Genomic DNA, 21391 nt, shown 5'->3' with positions numbered 1-21391 from the left:
TCTCGAGTACAGGTGTGGGTGGGGTGGGGAGTAGGTAGATCCGGGAAATTGGTGGTGGGAATCCTGCACTGGTGAAGGGGGGTGTTCATTACATGATTGTAATCATACAACTACAATTATATTTGTAATCATGGTGTTTAAATAAAGATAATTTATATATATATATATATATATATATATATATATATATATATATATATAAAAAGACTAGAAGGACCATACAGCTGGGACTGAACTGTGGGAGGAACAGCCCCCGGAGAGCCAGAGGATGAAGGGAGGTTTTGAAAGGAGATTTAACTTATTCTCTGGCCTCAGATGAACAATTTTCCTCATTTCCCTATAATTAGGGAGATTTCTTGGAGTCTAGACTTTGAATCCTCAAACAAAGACAAGTTAATTATGTTTTGTCTTTATTTTTTTGTTTTAATCTCTAGTAAGGTCTACTTCCATCCTATGAGAGTGAATTCAGTCTTCTGAACACCTACAGTTTAGCAGTGGCTTCCTAGCCAGCCCACAGGACAACAGATGATCAGTGTGGAGCCCTCTGTGTTCAGAGGGAGTTTCCACTTATGGAGAAAATGATCACCAAACAGGGCCTGGGGGTGTCATTCTTCTATAGATCACAAGAAGCCTTATCCAGACTAGATATGTCTAGCCATCCACTCACTATTAGGGGAATATTTATGGACAAACAGAACTAAGAATTCATCCAGTGAAGCTGGTTCCAAGTATCACTGCCAGTCATATGCTGAATTTTACTGAACAAATTCTGTAAATTTTACAACGTAAAACTTTCCAGTGGGTCAGAGCACACAGCTCAAGGTGAAAGATGCATGGTGCAACAAAGCCCTGAATTTGATCCTGGGCCCTGCTTGGCATGGTCCCCATCCTTTCTTCTTCCCTGAGTACTGCCAGACATAGTTCATAAGCACTGTCAGTGTATCCAGGTAGGGGTTGGGGTCCCCTAGTATTGCCAGACTTGAGCTGCACTGAGAACCCATTTATTAGGAAGTATGGCTCTCATCTGAACAGTGCATCTATTCAAGCTCCTCTCTCACTACTAAGCCCTGGCCAAATCCTTCATCACTTCTCTCCCACAGCAGTGCTTCTTGCCAAACTGTGTTCATGAATGCTGGCTTCCTGAAAAAACTACCAAAACAATCTGGTCCAGAGACAAAGGAGTGTCTATTGCTCTTTGCAGTGGGGAGCGGGGGAAGAGTTTCCTTTCCAGACTTTGAGATGGTGTGTTTCGGCAGGGGATCATAGGACATTTTCAATTCTGATTAAGGTGGATTTAACTGTGGGAGCTAGAGAATGATAGTAATGAAATGATTTAGGATTGGAGAAGGTAGGAAGGGGAGGGTTTGGAGTCAAAGTGTTCAAGCAATCTCAAGTACTGCCTGTCATTTGATGCTTTTCTTGTATGCTTGATTTGTCTTGGAAGGTGTTCTTGGAGTAAAAAATGTAGTTATTTGCATTCTTTTTGTAGGGCACAAGTTTTCTGAAATCATAAAATTAGAGTGATGAAAACAGTAAATTGCGTGAGTGTAGATGATTTTGCTGCTTACTTCTTAACCTTGAGCTTCATACTCTTCTAATTGGATAACAGTGATAAAAATAATAACTGTAGCAGCAAATAGTTATTTAATGCTTTTTATATACTAACCACTGTCAAAACATTTTACAGATATTATTAGCTCATCAGAAGATTGAGTTGACAGCATAGTGGGAAGGGTGCTTGTCTTGCACAAGCCCAGCCCAGGTTCAGTCATCAGCACCCTAAATGGCCTCTGAACCCTGCCAGGATCCATTCATGAATGTAGAGATAGGAGTAAGTTCTGAGCACTGCCAGGTGTGGCCCCCAAACAAAACAAATCTAAGAGCAAATTTTAGTTCATCTACTTCTTGTCTTTAATATTTTAAATATTATTTAAACAATTGTGATCAACAGAATTTTTCATAGTTGAACTTGAGATATACAATGAGTCAGGGCCTCTCCCCACCACCGGTGTTAAACTCCCTCCATCAGTGGCCCCAGAGTACATTCTGTACCACTACCCTTTGCCCCCTGGCCTGCCAGTATAACAGGCCCCTTTAAGTTTAGATTGTTAAAATTTAGGTCCCTTGATTCTATTAAAATGACCAGGAACAAATTTGTTGGAGGTATTGTCAGTGGGGAGGTATTGTGGAGGGGATTATGATTATAGGGTAAACTTGAAACCTTTTAATTTATTTTAAGGTGGACTGAAATGTGCTTTAAAAAACTTAGGACTGGGGCCAGACAGGTGGTGCTAGAGGTAAGGTGTCTGCCTTGCAAGCGCTAGTCAAGGAAGGACCACAGTTTGATCCCCTGGTGTCCCATATGGTCCCCCCAAGCCAGGGGTAATTTCTGAGCACTTAGCCAGGAGTAACCCCTGAACATCAAAGGATATGCCCCCCCCCAAAAAAAAACAAAAACAAAAAAAAACTTAGGACTGTTTTTAAGAAACTACAAATAATAGTATTGTAACTCGCATAACCTCAATCAATAAAAACATATTTCTCAAAAATAAATATATGCAATAAGAATGACTCATTTATTACAACAAATGGAATTTTATTGGTGTATTATTAACATTCAGAGTCAATAGTTGGCAGAGGGTACTCGCTGAGCATTGTATTTTCTGTGGGTTTTGATAATATTTTATATTACCATTATAATATAGAGTTGTTTTACTGCCCTTTTATCCTCTTTACTCTGTTCATCCCATTCTTGGGGGCACTAATCTGTTTTACTCTCTTCATATTTCTTCCTTTTACAGAATGTCAGTGGAAAGGAATCTATTTAGATCTTTAGCCCATTTTTAATTGAATGTATTTTTATTTTATTACAATTTAAGTGCACATTGACTTTAATAGATAATAGTATATCATTTATGCCTTCTGTAATTATTTTTGTGACTATTTTTGGTTTGTATTTTGGTCCATATTTAATGATGCTCAGGACTTACTCATCGCTCTGTGCTCATGGATCACTCCTGGCAGTTCTTAGGGGACTTGACATATGTGGTACTAGATCTAATCTAGGTCAATCATATATAAGACAAGCACCTTAAACCTTGCCCTATCTTTTCTGCAACTGTGACTGTATATTTTTAGAGAAGAACATACGTTAAAATAGTAAGTTAATTTCTGTTTGGAATTAGAGACTATGTCTCTTTTATTTTTGTAATAGGCATAGGATAGAGCTGATAGTACTCTTTCAAAAATATATTCTAATAGAAAAAGGGTAATTAATTTGCTTCATTTTGGCTAAACTCTCTTGAGAAAAATAAATTATATTTTCAGATAAAGGTTTTTCTCTCAAATGACTAGAAAGCATAACCACATAATAAAATAACAGACTTTGCAGCCATTTAATATTTGGTTATGTTCAGCTTGTACTTATTCTGCCTATGAAACAAAACTTTGCTGAATACTAAATACAATCCTGAATTAAAATATCCCACTAAAACCTTGAGAGATATTTTAGGGATAAGATACTTGCCTTTCACTGACCAACTTAGATTCAATCCTCAGTACCACGTGTGGTCCCTCAAGGCCTCCAGAGTGATTCCTAAGTGCAGAGCCAAAAGTAAGCTCTGAAATACACACAACACTCACAAAATAAACAATAAAAGCCTCACCATTTCCACTCCCTGCCCACAAATATTTTTATTCAGGAAGTTTGATCGTTAAGAATCTGATATTCTTTCCTTCCTGTACTGGCCCATGGCCAAGTTTTCCAGCAAGCTGGCCCCATTGCCACATTTAGCTACCATTAGTATATGGCAGGTTGTCCTCTAGCCCATAGGGACAAGCAGGAAGTGACAGCAGCTATGCACCATGTGGATCCTGTCATGAGCCTTTCCCCAACCACTCACACTCTTCCAAGGATCACACAGTCCTGCTTCCTCCAAAACTGAACTGCACTGGTGCTGATGCAAAGGAGGAATAGGGACAGACTGTGAAAGCTAGAGAAGACAGTGTGCAGACTCTTAATAGAGAGATCCACATTCATGGCATGGGACAAGGCAAAAGTGAGATGAGAGAGGAAATCTTTGTATACTTTACACACATAACTCTTGCATAGAGGGCTATGCAAGGAGTCAATGACAGAAGTCAGACCAGCCCTGCCCTTCCAACAGGAGCAGCATGTCTGGCTGGGAAATTTTTTTGGGGGGAGAGCTTTCACTGTTCATATAGCTCTTTCTCTCCCCAGCACTGTTAATGCTAAGGACATATAATTCTTTGGGAGCAGAAGTATTTCATGCATGGTAGAAGCAACTTTGGCTCTTATACAGTAAGAGGTATGATTCATACCTCTATGGTTCATAGTTGACTCCTTTCATTTGTGACAACCAAAGACACTTCTTGATGTCTCCTGAGGCCAAAAATGTCCCTGTTTGGTAACCCTGATTTATATGAAGAATTCAAATCTCAACATAGTGCCATGGACAGATAACCATGGTCTGGGTATGAAATGTCATCAAAGTGGATCAGGTTGAATCTGATGGAGGAGAAAATGGATGGATGATGTGGACTATCTTAACAGGGAGATATTACTATTCTTAGGTATTGGCCATGGTTTTAAAAAGTAAGTTATCTAGGCCTTGTCCTTTTTGGTTGGTCATGGGAGGGAAAAACAGACCTTGTCGGTGGGCACACAAGTCCCTCAACATCAAATTCTGCAAGCTTGGGAGTAATGTTTATTAAAAACATGACAGGCTTTCTGAAGTATGTGTGGACTGTCTCAATAATCACCTGTTCAGATTTAAAGAAAGGGTTTGATGAAAATACAGGTGTCTTACCAGAACATAAATTTTAAAATCTGAGAGTAGAAAAGGGGTCAGTCTTTGCTATTTGCCATAGTTAGGGTCTGTGAAATCACTACCAACACTGAGTTTGCAAACACTAAATTGCTTCCAGTAAGGGAAAGTAAAGTTCCAATTTCCAAGAACTTCTGGGACATATTCTTTTTTTCTGGTTGTTTTGTTGTATTTTTGTTGTTGTTGTTGTTCATACTTAGGTTTATTTCTAGCTCTGCACTCACAGATCACTCTTAGTGAAGATCAGAGGACCCTATATGGTGCAGGGGATCAAATCTGTGTTGGCCGTGTGCAAGGCAAATGCCTTAATCACTGACTGTCTCTCTGGTCCAAAGTCCTAACATTTTTATCCATTGAAAGGCCATTTACATTATGTATTTTGCCTACTTTTTTTTTTATAAAAAAGTAAATCATATCTGTATTGAAAAATTTGATATTCCACATAACTATTTTCCAAGATAATACCTAGCGTATATATATTTTTAAATAGAGTTTCTTTCTTTGTTTTTGGGTCATGGCTGGCACCTTGATCACTCCTGTCAGTGTTTAGGAATTAAACCCAGGCCTCTCACATTTAGAGTTATGAATTTAGGCTATTGAGTACAGCTCCAAAAATGTAGGTTTTGAAGCTCCTGGTATTCAATGCAGAAATCCTGCAAGCATAGCATATTTTGTTTTATTGTGTAAGAAAAGTGAGGCAGCAAGCCCTAAATTTCTAAAGTTTTAAATTGTTTGATTCTGTATAGTGTGGCCATAAATCTCTTCAGCCTTTGGTTACATAATAATGCTGTCCACTAGATTTTTTTCTTTTTAGATCTGTCATCATCTTAGAAGTCCACATGCTTTCGCATTAATTCCATCTGATTGCTTTAGTGCTTCTGAAAAGGCCTCACTCATGGCTAGGCAAATTTTCTCTTCCTTTCTCAAATGCATCATCTTATTGAATCATCCACATTCTTGGCCAGCGTCCTGACATCCATGCTTGAGCAAAACTGCTCTAGTACACATGATTGTCTATATGGCGTGTTCCAGCCTCTGAGCTGCTTAGGAACACTGAGAAGAGCTTGGGGAGAGGAGAAGTGTGGGAACAACTTAAAGTAACAAACTCACCAACTTAAAACACAAAAATATATGAAAAGATGGCATTATACAAACTACGAAAAAGATAATGGTTTCAGGAGAGCTGAGAGGCAGAAAATTCAATCTGTTCCACTTCAACTGGAACATGCAGCTAAGATGGACTCAGAGCACTGGGCATTCTGGTTTCTTGTCTCTGCATGTAGACCAACAATGGAAGCAGTGCTATAAATAATTACTTTGGTATTATTAATCCATATGAGAGAGTATATACATTTACTAACATGGTATCTGCTTATCAAAGAGATCCATGCTATGTGTGCTTCTAAAAAATTAAGTGAATCAAAAGTGAGAATCTCTGGTACTGGAGCAATAGTATAGGGTATTTGCCTTGCATGCCATTTTCTCAGGTTTTTGAGTCTGGCATCCCATATGGTACCCAGAGCCTCACCAGGACCAATTCCTAAGTGCAGAGCCAGGAGTAGTAACCTGGATGTGGCGCCATGCTGAGTGGCCCCCAAGAAAACAAACAAAATTAGTGAGAATTCTCCATTCCTAAACAGATAAGCTGGAGCATGTTGTAAACCAAGTCTGTGTTATTGAGAAAAAGATGACACAAGGGAGTTGGCATTTCCTCTGCACTGCATTCTTTCTATGGGTAGAAGATGTAAGCCTAGCTGGCAATTATAAGAAACAGAAAGTGTGAGTAAAAGGTCTGAGAAAAAAAGTTCTCAGCTCAAAATGTGGGTGATCTGGCCAGAGATTCATGGCAAGGACTAAGGCACTGGCCTTGCACAAGCCGAAACTGGGTTCAAGTCCCAGGACCCCACAGGGTCCCCCAAGCCATGATCCCTGAACACAAAGCCAGTAGTAAGCCCTGAACATCACCAGTCATGGTCCCAAACCAAAACCAAACCAAACCAAAGAAAAATAAATAGAACATGGATTCTGGGGTACTTTCCAGTGTCTACATAGATTTTCAGGTTTGCTGTATGTGTGTGCTCATGTCTGGTCATTGTGTGTTCATTTCTGGCTCATTGCCAGGAGCAATTTCTGAGTGCATAGCCAGGAGTAATCCCTGAGCGTCATCAGATGTGGCCGAAAAAACAAAAAAAAATTAATAACATATAGCTGAGAATTGAAAACCCAGATTTCATGCCAGATCTGTCTCTGAAGGCATGGTCACTCTACACCGTATCTTTCAGAATGCAAAATTATACAAAAGTAGGACTGGAAACTGGGAGACCTGGATGACTGTTTTATAACTGTTTTGTATTCTTCACTCTTTAGACAACAGGTTTATCCACTGCACAGGCATGTATAGTAAAGATGAAGCTTGGGAAGATACTTGTATATATTTAACTGAGGTTTTCTTGTGTAATCATCTTTTTTTGATACAAAATTTCTGAGGGAAGCATCCATGTCTTGCTTTTCTTTTTCTTTCTTTCTTTTTTTTTTTTGGTTTTTTTTTTGTTTGTTTTGTTTTGGGGGGGGGGCCACACCCGGCGGTGCTCAGGGTTTACTCCTGGCTGTCTGCTCAGAAATAGCTCCTGGCAGGCACGGGGGACCATGTGGGACACCGGGATTCGAATCAACCACCTTTGGTCCTGGATCAGCTGCTTGCAAGGCAAACACCACTGTGCTATCTCTCCGGGCCCGCTTTTCTATGTATCTATATTCCCTAGTTTTCTTTTTTCTTCCACAGAGTATTTAGTGATGCATGTCCTGGTGAAGCATAATAGCAAAGCACAAGAAGAATAGAACTGCCTCATCATACAAGGACTTGGAATTGTGACTCCTATCCACTAGCATCAGAAACTCACATAGCGTTCCCTGGATGGTGAGACATCAAATAACCTTGTTTGGTAGGATGGTGACTTTTAGCTATTTTCAGTTCACAATTGCATCTGACACCAGTGGTCTGGTGGTTGGAATTTCATGTGCTCACAAGTGAAAATTGCACAATTACCATGGAATGAGAATGAATGAGCTTCTTTGGCTGCTACAGAAGCATTCCAAAGAAGGTGCCTGGGTTCTTGTATTTGGATCTTGTGCCAAGGGTTCAGGAGATAACGCAAACTGGGCTGTGAGTCTCAGAGTGTGTTCCGCAAGAGAGGAATGTTAAAGAAAAAAAAAAGAACTCTGAAAATCCATGGAAAAGGACTCCCCCATGCTCATTGACTAGTTAATCCCTCTCTAAATTCCTTGAGAGCTTTTGCATACTAGCCTCTCTCTGTCTGGAAATGAGCCAGAAATGAACACACAATGACCAGACATGAGCACACATACAGCAAACTTGAGAATTCTATGTAGACACTGGAAAGTACTCCAGCATCCATGTTCTATTTGTTTTATTTTTCTTTGGTTTGGTTTGGTTTTGGTTTGGGACCATGACTAGTGATGTTCAGGGCTTACTACTGGCTTTGCGTTCAGGGATCATGGCTTGGGGGACCCTGTGGGGTCCTGGGACTTGAACCCAGTTTCGGCTTGTGCAAGGCCAGTGCCTTAGTCCTTGCCATGAATCTCTGGCCAGATCACCCACATTTTGAGCTGAGAACTTTTTTTCTCAGACCTTTTACTCACACTTTCTGTTTCTTATAATTGCCAGCTAGGCTTACATCTTCTACCCATAGAAAGAATGCAGTGCAGAGGAAATGCCAACTCCCTTGTGTCATCTTTTTCTCAATAACACAGACTTGGTTTACAACATGCTCCAGCTTATCTGTTTAGGGATGGAGAATTCTCACTAATTTTGTTTGTTTTCTTGGGGGTCACTCATCATGGTGCCACATCCAGGTTACTACTCCTGGCTCTGCACTTAGGAATTGGTCCTGGTGGGGCTCTGGGTACCATATGGGATGCCAGACTCAAAAACCTGAGAAAATGGCATGCAAGGCAAATACCCTATACTATTGCTCCAGTACCAGAGATTCTCACTTTTGATCCACTTAATTTTTCTTTATGATGTTCTCAAAAATACTTCAACTCCTGTACAAGCAACAGGGAGGGGACTGTGGTCATTGTCTATCTTGAATGTTCTGGGGTAAAGACTGAATGTGACAGATGTTAGGCACTGTTGATCCTCCAGCTAGCCTGTCCTTATGTGAAATACAAAGATGCAAAAAGGGGAAAAGTCATCCATTCTTCTTTCTGTGTGTATGTATGTGTGTGTATGTGTGTGTGTGTGTGTGTGTGTGTGTGTGTGTGTGTATGTGTGTGAGGGAAGAACATACCTGGTTGTGCCCAGGGATTACTCTTGGCTCTGTGCTTACGGAACTACATGTGCTACCAAGAATACATGTTAAGCATTTGAACTATCTCTTCAGACTCTTATGAAAGTTAAAGTTGGAGTAAACCCTTTTAAACAATGTGCTTTATGGACTGTAATAAGGGAAGGTGAGTAAGGTACTTTAATTTTTATCAAGCTTCTAATTTTTAGCATATGGGTCATTCAATTCACCCATGTCTTCAACCTCTCCTTGAATCCCTTGCTCCATCTCTCCTTCTTATCTCAGCATGTATATCTCCATTTTTCTTTTTTTTTTTAATTTTCTTTTTAAAGGTTGGCACAGGAAATAATCCATAACAGAGAGAGAGAGAGAGAGAGAGAGAGAGAGAGAGAGAGAGAGAGAGAGAGAGAGAGAGAGAGAGAGAGAGAGAGAGAGAGAGAGGATAGTTTTCTTTTTTTTTTTTTTGTGGTTTTTGGGTCACACCCAGCAGTGCTCAGGGGTTACTCCTGGCTCCATGCTCAGAAATTGCTCCTGGCAGGCACCGGGGACCATATGGAACGCCGGGATTCGAACCGATGACCTCCTGCATGAAAGGCAAACACCTTACCTCCATGCTATCTCTCCGGCCCCGAGGATAGTTTTCTTTTTAAATTTTCTTTTTATTATTTTTGGCTTTTGGTTTTATTTTGGTTTTTGGTTTTGTTTAGAATCACAACCATCAGTGCTCAGGGATCAATCCTGGTGCACCACATCACCATATCTGGTTAGGGTGATTATTAGGGATTAAATCATGTTGACCACTTGTGAGGCAAGTGCCTTGCTCAGTATTGTATCTCTCCAACTACAAATCTGATGTGAATTTGATTATTTGACATGTCTTAATATACTAGTGGCATATCCAAAGGTTTTCTCTTCACCCATCTATATACAAAATGTGACCTTTAAAAGACTTTCATATTCCTGAGAATGTCAAATAATTCAAAATTAATCAATTTTAATTAAAATTTAATTTTAGAATTAATTTTAGATTAATTAAAATTAATATTTGATCCTTGCTGCCTTTTTATTATTTATTTTATTTTTTTTTATATTTTTCAATTTCCTACAGCTATTGAAACAAATAGCAAGTTCAGGTTTATTGCTTGAAGCAATGAAAATTTATTCCTTTTAATTCTGGAGGTGAAGCCTGAAATCAGTTTCCTTTCTGGGAAGGGATCTGTGTGACTGTTTCCTTTTTAATCCCTAGGAGATGTCTGGAACAAATGCTTTCTGCCATACTTCAGCACACATTTTCAAGACAAGCAAGGAAGCATCTCAAAGCTCTGTTCTGTCCTCATGTAGCCTGTTTCGTGCCTGACTCCTCTCTGTGTCTCTGTATTCTGAGGCCTCAGATTCACAAAGAACAATCCATGATACTCTCTGGTATACATGACTATAATTTAATCCCAACTGCAAAGCCCTCATGCCATGAAAGAACTTATTAACAAGTTTGGGGAATTAGAGTGAGGAGAATTTTAAGGAACATTATTTATTCTCTATCCTATTCTTTTAGAGAGATCATATATCAAGTAACATTTGCTTTAGACCAAGAAAAATACTTAAAAACACATAAGAAACTCCTTGTTTATTTCTAAAAATAATTTTTTGTTAGAATTTTTCTTACCTGAAGTAAAGTTAAGGCAAAATAAAAGCACCTTACTGAATGGAAGAAAATATTTGTATACAAAAAACAAATAAATGGCTAATATTTGAGATTTATAAAGCATTTACGAAGTTCAATAAAATAAACCTAAAAATTCCATAAAAATGAGAAGAGGAGGTGAACAAATAATTATAGATCAGTAGACGTATAAAAAGTGCTTATAATCACTTATTATCAAGGAAAAGCATACAAGAAATAATATCTCACAACATTGAGAATGGCTGAAATACCAAATACTAGAAATAACCAGTGATGGTGGGAATGTCTACTGGGTCAACGACTATGGAATACAGTATGGAGATTTATCAAAAATAAGAAAAGCACTACATATAGCCAGTGATTTATCTTCTTGGCATCTTTTCAGCCCCCCCCCCAATCTTTAAAATCATACCCAGAACATGCCTAGTAGTTGTGACATATATTTCATGTCTTCACCAGTCAATAGTTTATAATCTTAGTAGCTTTGATTTATGGCTACCACCACAGATTAGTTTTAGCCATGTGTGTGTGTGTGTGTGTGTGTGTGTGTGTGTGTGTGTGTGTGTGATGTCAGGGATTGAACAATACATGGACAAAGCTCTATTGCTTAGCTACACTCCTGGCCCCAAGTCTATTATTGAAAATATGGATTCTTATATTTAATTTTCCCTAGATTAAATGTGTTTCCTTATTTTTGTAGGTAGCAGTATTTTCTTACTCCTATTTCTTTCTTTCTTTCTTTCCTTCCTTCCTTCCTCTTTCTTTCTTTCTTTCTTTCTTTCTTTCTTTCTTTCTTTCTTTCTTTCTTTCTTTCTTTCTTTCTTTCTTTCTTTCTTTCTTTCTTTCTTTATTTCTTTCTTTCTTTCTTTCTTTCTCTTTCCCTTTCTTTCTTTCTTTCTTTCTTTCTTTCTTTCTTTCTTTCTTTCTTTCTTTCTTATTTCTTTTTCTTTCTTTCTCTCTCTCTTTCTCTCTCTTCCTTCCTTCCTTCCTTCCTTCCTTCCTTCCTTCCTTCCTTCCTTCCTTCCTTCCTTCCTTCCTTCCTTCCTTCCTTCCTTCCTTCCTTCCTTCCTTTCTTTCTTTCTTTCTTTCTTTCTTTCTTTCTTTCTTTCTTTCTTTCTTTCTTTCTTTCTCTTTCCCTTCTCTTTGTTGAATCTCATTGCTGATTGCATAAATTACTCACCATTTGTCCACTCTACTGCTGATGGACCTTTGAGATGTTTCCATTTTGAAACCATTATGAATAAATCTCTTATGAACATATATGTGAACATTAGTAAGGGTTTATAATAGATGGTAGTTTGTTTTTTGGTTCACAACCATCAATACTCAGGGGTTACTCCTGGCTTCTGTACTCAGAAATTTCTCCTAGAGGTTTTGGGACATCATATGAATTGCTAGAGATTGAAACTGGATTGTCCACTTGCAAGGGAAATAAATGCCCTACCCACTGTAACATTTCTCTGTCCCCAATAGAAGTTTTTTTTTTTTGTTTGTTTGTTTGTTTTTAAAGAAGCCATGTTCTAGGCACTGTGGAAAACTAAAATCTAATTTCTTTATCAAGATTTGGATGAACTCTACCCCACTGGACAAAGGATCTCCATCAGATATGGAGAGTATTATGCTACGTAAAAAGTCAGAGGGACGGGTAGATACTGGCTTCTGATTCTTTACTGAATCCTTTCTTGATCTGGAGGCTAGCTCTAGCCGGCATGGGGTCTGGGGAGACCCCAGTTCGAAGGCCTTGTCCCTAGTTTGGGGGTGCTGGGAGCCTTGGTAGGCCCCCAGCCATCCCCTCTCCTGCCCCACCCCCGGCCTCCAGGCCTTCCCTGGGACCCAGCCCAGGCGGCCAGAAAAGGTGGGTGTCGGGTGGTCCCTCCTAGAGGGGATCCCAAGCTTTCCCTGCCCTTCCTCCAATGAAGAGAGGGGGGAGGGCACAGGGAGGAGTGCGGCTGCCGGTTCTTTACCGAATCCTTTCTTGATCTGAAGCTAGCTTTAGCCAGCATGGGGTCTGGGGAGACCCCAGTTAGAAGGTCTTGTCCCTAGCTTTCGGGTGCTGGGAGCCTTGATAGCCCCCCAGCCGTCCCCTCTCCTGAACCCCGGCCTCCAGGCCTTCCCTGGGACCTAGCCCAGGCGGCCAGAAAAGGTGAGTGTCAGGTGGTCCCTCCTGGAGGGGATCCCAAGCTTTCCCTGCCCTTCCTCCAGTGAAGAGAGGGGGGAGGGCACAGGGAGGAGCGCAGGTAGATCCTAGCTTCCGGTTCTTTACCGAATCCAAATTGGGGGTTGCTGAGAGCTGCTCCTTTTTATTAAGTCAGTCTCTGGCAATTTCTTACAGTCTACATGTTCCTGCGCGCATAGTTAATATTAATAGTATATCCTATCCTTCAGTTATGTTTTGTGTATGTAGAATGTCCATCTTATATTCTTCCCATACGCATACCCCTGTAAAGTTCATTTTCACTCCTTAACTTTATCACCCCCAAACATCTGTACCCCCATTTACCCTGTTTAACTTCAGTACTTCACAGTCCCAATCACACACACCAAAGTGGTGCACTGGATTTAACAACCCCCAACTATTTCATAAAATGGACATGTATGGCTTTTGAATATTTTATGCCTATTTTCTTTGACAGCTATAACTATTACTAAATATTCTCTTATACAGTGAAGCTTTTCCCCACTTTTTATCTTTTCTTCTCTTTGTGAGCTGTTCAATAAGGAATTTTTGATGAAAGAGTCCCTCAGATTTTTTTTAAAGTAAAGCTTCTTTTTTTTTTTATTTAAACAACTTTATTACATACATGATAGTGTTTGGATTTCAGTCATGTAAAGAACACCACCCATCAACAGTGCAACAGTCCCATCACCAATGTCCCAAATCTCCCTCCTCCCCACCCAATCCCTGCCTGTACTCTAGACAGGCTTTCTATTTCCCTCTTACATTCTCATTATTAGGATAGTTCATAATGTAATTATTTCTCTAACTAAACTCATCCTGTTTGTGGTGAGCTTCATGAGGTGAGCTGAAACTTCCAGCTCTTTTCCCTTTTGTGTCTGAAACTTATTATTGCAAGAATGTCTTTCATTTTTCTTAAAACCCATAGATGAATGAGACCATTCTGCATCTCTCTCTCTCTCTCTCTCTCTCTCTCTCTCTCTCTCACTCTCTCTCTCACTCTCTCTCTCTCACTCTCTGAGTTATTTCACTCAGCATAATAGATTCCATGTACATCATGTATAGGAAAATTTCATGACTTCATCTCTCCTGACGGCTGCATAATATTCCATTGTGTATATGTACCACAGTTTCTTTAGCCATTCGTCTGTTGAAGGGCATCTTGACTGTTTCCAGAGTCTTGCTATGGTAAATAGTGCTGCAATGAATATAGGTGTAAGGAAGGGATTTTTGTATTGTATTTTTGTGTTCCTAGGGTATATTCCTAGGAGTGGTATAGCTGGGTCGTATGGGAGATCGATTTCCAGTTTTTGGAGGAATCTCCATATTGCTTTCCATAAAGGTTGAACTAGATGGCATTCCCACCAGCACTGAATAAGAGTTCCTTTCTCTCCATATCCCCGGCCAACACTGCTTGTTCTCATTCTTTGTAATGTGTGCCAATCTCTGGGGTGTGAAGAGGTACCTCATAGTTGTTTTGATTTGCATCTCTCTGATGATTAGTTATGTGGAGCATTTTTTTCATGTGTCTTTTGGCCATTTGTATTTCTTCTTTGTCAAAGTGTCTGTCCATTTCTTCTCCCCATTTTTTGATAGGATTAGATGTTTTTTTCTTGTAAATTTCTATCAGTGCCTTGTATATTTTGGAGATTAGCCCCTTATCTGATGGGTATTGGGTGAAGAGTTTCTCCCACTCAGTGGGGGGGGGGGTCTTGTATCCTGGACGCTATTTCTTTTGAGGTGCAGAAGCTTCGCAGTTTAATATATTCCCATATGTTAATCTCTGCTTTCACTTGCTTGGAGAGTGCAGTTTCCTCCTTGAAGATGCCTTTAGTCTCAATGTCCTGGAGTGTTTTACCTATGTGTTGTTCTATATATCTTATGGTTTCGGGTCTGATATCGAGGTCTTTCATCCATTTGGATTTAACCTTTTTCTATGATGTTAGCTGGGGGTCTAAGTTCAATTTTTTGCAAGTGGCTAGACAGTTGTGCCAACACCACTTGTTGAAGAGGCTTTCCCTGCTCCATTTAGGATTTCCTGCTCCTTTATCAAAAATTAGGTGATTGTATGTCTGGAGAACATTCTCTGAATACTCAAGCCTATTCCACTGATCTGAGGTCCTGTCTTTATTCCAATACCATGCTGTTTTTGATAATTATTGCTTTGTAGTAAAGTTTAAAGGTGTGAAAAGTAATTCCTCCCATATTGTTTCGCAATGATTGCTTTCGCTACTCTAGGGTTTTTATTATTCCAAATGAATTTCAAAAGTGCCTGATCCACTTCTTTGAAGAATGTCACAGATATCTTTAGGGGGATCACATTAAATCTGTACAATGCTTTGGGGAGTATAGTCATTTTGATGATGTTAATCCTGCAATCCATGAGCAGGGTATGTGTTTCCATTTCCGTGTGTCCTCTCTTATTTCTTGGAGCAGAGTTTTATAGTTTTCTTTGTATAGGTCCTTCACATTTTTAGTCAAGTTGATTCCAAGATATTTGAGTTTGTGTGGCACTATTGTGAATGGGGTTGTTTTCTTAATGTCCATTTCTTCCTTATTACTATTGGTGTATAGAAAGGCCATTGATTTTTGTGTGTTAATTTTGTAGCCTGCCACCTTGCTATATGAGTCTATTGTTTCTAGAAGCTTTTTGGTAGAGTCTTTAGGGTTTTCTAAGTAGAGTATCATGTCATCTGCAAACAGTGAGAGCTTGACTTCTTCCTTTCCTATCTGGATTACCTTGATATCTTTTTCTTGCCTAATCGCTATAGCAGGTACTTCCAGTGCTATGTTGAATAGGAGTGGTGAGAGAGGACAGCCTTGTCTTGTACCAGAATTTAGAGGAAAGTCTTTCATTTTTTCTCCATTGAGGACAATATTTACCTCTGGCTTGTGGTAGATGGCCTTAACTATATTGAGAAAGGTTCCTTCTATTCCCATCTTGCTGAGAGTTTTGATCAAGAATGGGTGTTGGACCTTATCAAATGCTTTCTCTGCATCTATTGATATGATCATGTGATTTCTATTATTCTTGTTGTTGATGTTGTGTATTATGTTGATAGATTTATGGATGTTAAATCAGCCTTGCATTCCTGGGATGAAACCTACTTGATCGTAGTGAATGATCTTCTTAATGAGGCATTGAGTCCTATTTACCAGGATTTTGTTGAGGATCTTTGCATCTGTATTCATCAGTGATACTGGTCTGTAATTTTCTTTTTTGGTAGCATCTCTTTCTGGTTTAGGTATCAAGATGATGTTGGCTTTATAAAAGCTATTTGGAAGAGGGACCAGTGAGGTGGCGCTAGATGTAAGGTGTCTGCCTTGCAAGCACTAGCCATGGAAGGACCGTGTTTCGATCCCCCGGCATCCCATATGGTCCCTCCGAGCCAGGGGCAATTTCTGAGCGCTTAGCCAGGAGTAACCCCTGAGCATCAAACGGGTGTGGCCCGAAGAAAAAAAAAAGCTATTTGAAAGTGTTCCTGTTTTTTTCAATTTCATGAAAAAGTCTTGCCAGGATTGGTAGAAGTTCCTCTTAAAAGGTTTGAAAGAATTCATTAGTAAATCCATCTGGGCCTGGACTTTTGTTTTTGGGCAGACATTTGATTACTGTCTTAATTTCCTCAATAGTGATGAGTGTGTTTAGATATGCTACATCCTCTTCATTCAACCGTGGAAAATTATGAGTTCAAAAATTTATCCATTTCTTCCAGGTTTTTATTTTTAGTGGCATAAAGTTTCTCAAAGTAGTTTCTGATTACCATTTGGATCCCTTCCATATCAGTAGTGATCTCTCCTTTTTCATTCCTAATATGACTTATCAAGTTTCTCTCTCTCTCTCTCTCTCTCTCTCTCTCTCTCTCTCTCTCTCTCTCTTTGTTAGTTTTGCAAGTGGTCTATCAATCTTGTTTATTTTTTCAAAGAACCAACTTCTGCTTTCATTGATCTTTTGGATTGTTTTTTGGGTTTCCACTTCATTGATTTCTGCTCTCAGTTTTGTTATTTCCTTCTGTCTCCCTATTTTTGGGTTCTTTTGTTGAGTACTTTCTAATTCTATGAACTGCGTCATTAAGCTATTCAGGTATGCCCCTTCTTCTTTCCTGATGTGTGCTTGCAAAGCTATAAATTTTCCTCTCACTACTGCTTTTGCTGTGTCCCATAGGTTCTGATAGTTTGTGTTTCCATTGTCATTTGTTTCTAGGAAGGTTTTGATTTCCTCTTTGATTTCATCTCGGACCCACTGGTTATTCAGTATTAGGATGTTTAACTTCCAGGTATTAAAGTTTTTCTTCTGTGTCCCTTTGTAGTTCACATATAATTTTAGGGCCTTGTGGTCAGCAAAGGTAGCCTGCAAAATTTCTATCCTCTTGATATTATGGAGGTATGTTTTATGTGCTAGCATGTAGTCTATCCTGGAGAATGTCCCATGTACATTAGAGAAGAATGTGTATCCAGGCTTCTGGGGTTGGAGTTTCCTGTATATATATACTAGGCCTCTTTCTTTCATTTCTCTTTTCAGATCTACTATATTCTTGTTGGGTTTCAGTCTGGTTGACCTGTCAAGTTTTGACAATGCCATGTTGAGATCTCCCACAATTATTGTGTTGTTATTGATATTATTTTTTAGATTTGTCAACAATTGTATTAAATATTTTGCTGGCCCCTCATTCGGTGAATATATGTTTAGGAGCATATTTTCTTCCTGCTGTATGTATCCTTTGATTAATACAAAATGTCCATCTTTGTTCCTTACAACTTTTCTAAGTATAAAATTTGCATCATCTGATATTAGTATGGCCACTCCAGCTTTTTTATGGGTGTTGTTTGCTTGGCTGACTTTCCTCCAGCTTTTTATTTTGAGTCTATGTTTGTTCTGACTATTCAGGTGCATTTCTCGTAGGCAGCAGAAGGTTGGATTGAGGTTTTTGATCCATTTAGCCACTCTGTGTCTCTTAACTGGTGTATTTAGTCCATTGACACTAAGAGAAAGAATTGTCCTGGGAGTTAGTGCCATCTTTATATCGAAGTTTGGTCTGTCTGTTGGTCAGTCTTGTCTTAAAGTAGGTTGTTCAGTTTTTCTTTTAAGAATGGTTTTGAGTCTGTAAAGTTTCTGAGCTATTTTTTGTCTGTGAAACCATGTATTTTTCCTTCAAACCTGAAAGTGAGTTTTGCTGTGTACAGTATTCTAGGTGAAGCATTTATTTCATTGAGTTTTGTCACTATGTCCCACCACTGCCTTCTGGCCTTGAGTGTTCCCTGTGACAGGTCTGCAGTAAATCTCAAGGATGTTCACTTGAATGTGATTTCTCTTTTCAATCTTGCTGCTTTCAGAATTCTGTCTCTATCTGTGGTTTTGTCATTGTGACTAGGATGTGTCTTGGGGTGTTTTTTCTGGGGTCTCTTTTAGTTGGTACTCTTCGGGCATGCAGGATTTGATCGCATGTATTCTTTAGCTCTGGTAGTTTCTCTTTAATGATGTTTTTGACCGTTGATTCTTCCTGGAGATTTTCTTCCTGGGTCTCTGGGACTCCAATGATTCTTAAGTTGTTTCTTTTGAGCTTATCATAGACTTCTATTTTCATCTGTTCCCATTCTTTGAGTAATTTTTCCATTGTTTGATCATTTGCTTTAAGTCTTTTTTCCAATTTCTTCTGCTGTATGAAATTGTTATTCATCTCATCTTCCAGTGTACTAATTCTATCCTCAGCTGCTGTTAATCTGTGGGAAAGCTCAACCATGTTTTTCTTCAATTCATCTACTGAGTTTTTCAGATCTGTTCTTTGACTTGAAATTTCAGTTTGGAGTTTTCTGATTTCTATCTTCATATTCTCTTGATTATTATTAGTGTTCTCTTCTATACTTTCTTAGAATTCTTTGAACATCTTCCATATTGCGAGTCTAAACTCCTTATCTGAGAGACTGACTATTTGATTGGTCATGTTCAAGTCATCAGAGTTGCCATCATCATTCTCTATGTCTGGTGCTAGCCTGTGTTGTTTCCCCATTTTTCACACTTGTATTGTGGATTTTTCTACGTGTTGTGGTTGTATTCATTTGCTAATTTATTGGCTCTGCTTCACTTTGCGGCCATACTCCTCTGGCTCCACCCTTTCTGGGCTCACCTCCAGGGAAGGCTCCAGGGAAGGCAAGCCATCCATAGATGAGCAACACACAGGATGAAATCAGGCCGAAAATGGAGAACAGCACAGAAGACAGGCAGATACAGGTGCTGGCATCTGAGTTACAGCAGAGTTCAGCGGCTTCCCCTTTCTGAGCGTGTAAGCTTACCTCCAGGGAAGGCTCCAGGGAAGGTGAGCCCTCCACAGATGAGCCACACACAGGATGAAATCAGGCCAAAAATCGAGCACAGCACAGGAGACAGGCAGATAGGGGTGCTGACATCTGAGTTCCAGCAGAGTTCAGTGGCTTCCCCTTTCTCGAGCCTCTCAGATTAATGCTTATTTTTAACCATATCATGGGGGTTTTTGGACATGTTCTTGCAGCCCCCATATGGGCCTATAACGCCATGTGGCATTGCTCCTTGTTTGCATAGGCACATTGAAATGGGAAAATACTATACATACAAATAAGTTCCTATCTAATAGAGGTAGGAACACAGAATTTTTGTAGAGTTCTGGGTCCTTATACCCTGAACATTGACTTAATAACCTGGCACAGGCCTCCGAAGAATGGGCATTCTCCATTCACCCCTGAATCAGGGAAGCTAACTACGAAACATCCAAGGTCATTTTTAACATCATCTGGAAGCAATCGTCTACCAGGGAAGATCCTACCTCTGCTCTGACATTGACCTGCTCAAAAGTGACTTCCCTCAACATGAAGAAGACTTGACAACAATGACCTGCTTACAGCACAGGGCTCTCTGCATTGCCCTTTTATTGTGAGGTAAAACTAGAGGATGCTCAACACCATCCTGACTTCAATTTAAGATATGCAGATTCCAGGATCTTTAATACAGAAACATGTTACCAACAACAGAGTCTGTAAAAAAATAAAAGTGTATTGACACTACAGACAATGACTTGGATTGGACAAACTAGTTTGCCCGGAGCCTAGAGTTGGTCTTCTGCCTTGAAACTTCAGGGGTAGGGTCTCCATGTAATTAGGCCAAGGCTTTTCTTTTTCGTGTCCTTCTTATTTTGGTGGGCCTATTCAAACAATAGCTGCAACTCTAACACCATTTATACAGTGCTCTTTTGACTCTAATCCTTAAAAAAAAAACCACTTAAACTTTTGTGATTAACTTAAACTAATATGCATGGGTAAGGAAATGTAAGAAAATACTATACCTTCAATGTTTAAGGAGTTACATAAGTTTTATGGCCTTAGATTGCTTTGTGTACTGCTAAAAAATGTTATAATGTAGGGGCCGGGTAGGTGGCGCTGGAGGTAAGGTGTCTGCCTTGCAAGCGCTAGCCAAGGAAGGACCGCGGTTCGATCCCCCGGCGTCCCATATGGTCCCCCCAAGCCAGGGGCGATTTCTGAGCGCATAGCCAGGAGTAACCCCTGAGCGTCAAACGGGTGTGGCCCAAAAAAAAAAATGTTATAATGTATTACAATCTGGGGACTTGAGGGACAAAGTAATTGTACATGGATTCTATTTTATTTTTTTTAATGTTCTTTGGCTGAAAGTTCAAAAATTAAGGTATAAGCAAGGGGTTTTCTTCAAGAATTCTGTTATTGGGTGATTGTTTTTCCACTGTAACTTTACCTTTTCCTCTTTCTTTGCATCTTTGTTCTCATAATTAAAAATAAATTTATAAAAAAAAAGCAGAAGTGACTGACTCAAACTAAAAATGTTCTGAACTTTCCTGGACAATGCTAAACAATTTTTTTGAATGGGAGAAAATATTTATAATGAATAATATATACATCTGACAGCATTTTGTCAAATTGTTAATCTTTTTTGCTGAGTTTTCACATTTTTGTTTCCTGTAGTTCCAGTTCTACCTTCCTAGTGAGAGAAAATTATGTGCAATGTGTGTTTAGTATTAGTTTAATATATATAAAAAACAAATATTCACATGCTTGTTTTTAAATCTTTTAAATGATGTAGAGTTGAAAGATAAGTCACTTCAAAATTTATAATAAAATTTGTTGCAGCTTCCCAGTGGGGCCATTGAAGATTTTTAAAAAATCTTGAGTGTGCACTTAAGCAAATGGCTTTAATTCTAAGACAAACTATTAAACTATTTTTATGAAAAATTATGGAACTGGTTACATAAAGTTTTCAAACTAATGATACAAAGAAAATAATAATGTATTATCAATCTAAAAGTAGCTTATGAGATATGTGTACCTGTAACATAACTTTATTTTAAAGTATCAATTAATTAAAAATAAATAGACACAAAATGCT

The sequence above is a fragment of the Suncus etruscus genome, chromosome 3 (genome assembly GCF_024139225.1).
Source record: "Suncus etruscus isolate mSunEtr1 chromosome 3, mSunEtr1.pri.cur, whole genome shotgun sequence".
Lineage (NCBI taxonomy): Eukaryota > Metazoa > Chordata > Mammalia > Eulipotyphla > Soricidae > Suncus > Suncus etruscus.
Note: the sequence above shows the minus strand (reverse complement) of the source record.